We start from the raw sequence: 4,442 nt of genomic DNA, 5'->3' as shown, positions 1-4,442 counted from the left end.
CTGGTGAGTTAAGATGTGATTAATTCCATTTTACAAAAGAGGAAACTGAGGTTCCAAAAAGGTGACTTGCCCAGATTCACATAGCCTGAGAATACCAAAGACCTGATTTAAATGCAAATCTTTCTGACTCCAACTTCAGTGTATGGCCACTTTGCACATTACCAAGACTCACTGACCCATAATTATCTCCCCACAAGGTCTTTGCTCAATCCACTTCTAATTTCAGAGCTGTTCTTCAATGACAGTTTGCCTTTTGATATCAGGAGTGAACTCCCTGCCACATTGAAAGTACTCAGCATTTTGGTGCAAAAGGTAGGCCTGTGGGATGATGGGATCTTAGACACAGTTAGAAGAGATCTCAAGAACATTTATCCAAATTCCTAATTTTACATATGAAGAACTGGGGCCTAGAGAAATTAAGTAATTTACTGAAGATCACACTTGGTGGTAAGTAGGTGTCAGTTTTTGGATCCAGGTGCTCTGACTCCTAATCCAGATCTCCTTTCAGCAGAGCATTGTACTTATATACAAGGATGTAAGCTTCAACATTAATTATATAAACTAGGGGCTTCTTTTCTCATCTTTAAAATGAGGCAGTCAGAACAGAAGTCCTCTGTTGGGTAATTCTGGAACTCTTGGGAAAGGCAGAGGGGATTTGGATTAGACTGAAAGTAAAGAGATTTATTAACCTGCTAAGGGATCTGTTCTTACTGACAGTAGATTCAGATTCCTAGAATACAGATTCCATTTTTCCCAGGTCTACTTAAAGACTGTTATCCATCCTTTATTTTCTAAGAAGAAAATGCCTTGAGTCATAGATGAACTGGATTTCAGTGAGGTAGAATTGCACAAAGTCATTGGAATCATTCTTTCTTCCAGTCATCAAAGGCCAGTGGCAGGACAAAAATCGGATGATCAGTAATAAGCTAGGATGCAGTGGATGATCTTGGTATCTTCAGACATTGGAAAAAATGGTTCTCATTACCCATCCTTCTCATCCTTCAGATAAACATCCCCCCACTGATAGGCTCAAGGTCTTTCAGTTACCCTCAACTTGGTTTCATCTGCCCACCAAGATGGTTTATTAGAGAGTGGTCACTGCTTCTGGGAGACACAGATACCAGTTGAGTGACAGGTGGTTTCCAAAGGTAGATGAGTGGTCCAGAAAAGGGCTCGGCAAGGACTCACACCAGAAGGGCCGGTCCTCTGTGAACACCCTATTAGAGTACACATCCAATCAGAGTTAACTTGGGATAGAAAAATAAAACATTTCATGGGAAAGGGATGAACAGAGAAAGAAAGGGATGAGTCAAGAGGGGAAAAAAGGAAATATTTGGAATGCAAATGACAATTTATTATTAGAATAACATGTTCCCTGTTCTAGGGAACATTATTATTATTATTAATATTATTTGTAAAGTGCTTGACAAAAAAGTACTATCTTATCATTATGTACTTTCTATGTGGGGTAGCTCAATGCATTGGAGGAAACAGGACATTGGGTTTTCCAAGACCTGAGTCATATTCCAGTTTCCTCCTGGATTCTCTGTGAGCTTTGCTGAATTCTTTTCCTTCCAACTTCTGTATCCTTATATGTAGGGGAGGGAGGAGAATTGATTATTACTTTCCTGCCTTGCTTAGTCTCATTTTCTCATCTTCAAATAGAATTTGACCACTGCAATATTTTCCAGTTCTGACCCCTTTCTCAGAAACATAGGAATTCTACTGGTCAATGCTGCAGGAATTGTGTTATGTAAATTGGAAGGGGTTCAGAGATCATGAAATACAGTCTCCTATCTTGTGGAACAATCCTTTCTACCCTTCTGAACCAGAATCTAGACTGGAGCCCTAACAAACACCAAAGAAATTGGTCTTTTTCTCAGCATCAATGTGGCGGGTTGGGAGCTGAGGGAGGGAATAGAGAGAAGCCCACAGCCACCCTAAAATTATCCTCAGACTAATGTGGTACTCCTGTTCTAGAGAGCATCTTTCCCTCTCCCAGAACTTATGGAATCAAGGATCAGATGACCCATGACTGCTCACCAATGCCTGGATCCACTCCTCCCCAGTGTTTTTGCATTAGGGAAAACTATTCTTCTTGCTATAGATTCAGTTTGGTGTCCCACGAGCCATAGATTTATACCTGAGAGAAACTTTGGAAATAGGGCAAAAGGGCAATAGGAATCATAATCATTTCATGACATCTAATAATAATGTTTGGAGAGTACTTTACAAATAATAGTAATAACAAGCTTTACAAAACACTTTGCAAATATTAATAATGATGTTTGCAAAGCACTTTATAAACAACAATAATAATGTTTGCAAAGCACTTTATAAATGATATTAATAATGATAATAAGGTTTGCAAAGCATTTTACAAATAATATTTATTAATAATGATGTATCAGACAATATGCTAAGAGCTTTCCAAATAGGATCTTATTTGTTCCTCACAAGAACCCTGAGATTTAAGTGCCATTATTATTTCTATTTTATAGTTGAGGAAACTGAGTTAAGTGATTTGTCCAGAGTCACAGAAGATTAGATCTGAAGTCTCCAGGTCTAGCACTAAACTCAGTGTGTCCCCTAGCTGTCTTTAAGTACAAGGACTCTACTTAGGGACCATTGTCTGGGCATCTGAAGGAACATCTGAAGTTTAGATATGCTGATGGTTCACAGAAACAATTTTCCGCTAGATTTCTGTTGTTTCAAGATCCTGGGGTTCCTGATGAAAATCAGTCCTTGAGGATCATAGAAACAATAAATCCAAGATTAGGAAAGAACTTCACAAGGAACTGAGCTCAATGGGACCTATTGCCCAAGTGGGTCTGTCAGCCTTTGACTTTTCTTCCTCCTGGGACCCCTCTTCCTGTAGCCCGATTGGCTTTGATTTTAGTTTTATGGTATCATAATCCTGGAGCTGGAAGAATACACGGAGGCTGTCTAGTACAACCACTTTCTTTTACAGATGGCAGAGCTGAGTGAGACCCAGGAAGTTTAAGTCACAAATTTAGCCAAAGTCACAGAAATGGTAAGTGGTAAGAGCTGAACCAGGGACTTCTGATTTCAGTGCCATCATTCTCTCCACTATATGGAGGTACCAATCAGACTTCCCCTTCCTCTTCCCTACCTCCCTTGCTCACCAATCCCTACTTCCAGCTCAGCTCCTGGTGCAATTTGTACATGAGAATCACCAGTAGCTGGATTAAGCAGGGATCCCTGGATTGTTCTACATCCCTTGCACAAAACACCTGTCATTAGAAGAAGATTGAGGTGGAGAGAGAGAGCAATCAGCAATGTTGTGGACGACCAGATATCCAAGTATATAGTTTGGAGCAGGAAATCATGGTGATATGAGGGCAAAAGGGTGGGTACCCAGCTATAAAAAAGCCTTAGAATATCAGACAGCCCCTTATAATCTTTAATTAGTCCTTGCAGACATCAATGCAGGAGAAGACCCATATTAATTTAGTTTTATAGCTGATGAAGCTGACAAGTTTCATAAACACAGCCTAGAGGCTTGGAGGATGGACCAGGCAACTTCCCTAGGTCTCTTCCAATTCTAAATTCTATAAGCAGATGATGCAAAAATTCCACTTCTATGAATCAAATTGCATGTTTCTAATTCTGATTATGTGATGCTAATTCATGAATTTAGTTCTGTGAATCTTCTCAAGTACATCTGACTATGTCACTGCCTTTCTCAATAGTATTTTATTTTTTTCCAATTACATGTAAGGATAATTTTCATCATTCATTTTTGTAAAATTCTGAGTTCCAAATTTTTTCTCCTTCCCAAGACAGCAGGAAATCTGATGTTATACATGTACAATCATTTTAAACACATTTCTATATTAGTCATGTTGTGAAAGAAAAATCAGACAAAAGAGAAGCATCATGAGACAAAAAGCAAACAAAAACATTTTCCATTCCAAGTCTATTGGAATTGTCTTGGATCACTATTGCTGAAAAGAGCTAAATCCTTCATAATTTATCACACAGTGTTACTTTTGCTGTGTACAATGCTCTCTTGGTTCTGCTTCTTTTATTCAGCATCAGTTCATGTAAGTCTCTCCAGGTTTTTCTGAAATCAGCCTGCTCATTGTTTCTTATAGAACAACAATATTCTATTATATTCATATACCATAACTTATTCAGCCATTCTCCAACTGATGGGCATCCACTCAATTTCCAGTTCCTACTCACTATAAAAAGAACTGCTACTAACATTTTTGCACTAGTGGTCATTCCCTTTCTCAATAATTTCCAGTTGTTCCCTATCACCTCTAGGACCAAAAAAAATTCCTCTATTTGACATTCAAAGTCCTTCACAATCTGCTCCCTCTATCTTTCTTGTTTTCTTACATCTCAAAATCCCCACTGCCCACATATTCTTTGACCCAATGACACTACCCTCTCTTCCACAAACAGGACACTCC

Source organism: Sminthopsis crassicaudata, chromosome 1 (genome assembly GCF_048593235.1).
Source record: "Sminthopsis crassicaudata isolate SCR6 chromosome 1, ASM4859323v1, whole genome shotgun sequence".
NCBI classification, from domain to species: domain Eukaryota; kingdom Metazoa; phylum Chordata; class Mammalia; order Dasyuromorphia; family Dasyuridae; genus Sminthopsis; species Sminthopsis crassicaudata.
This window is presented reverse-complemented; position numbering follows the sequence as displayed.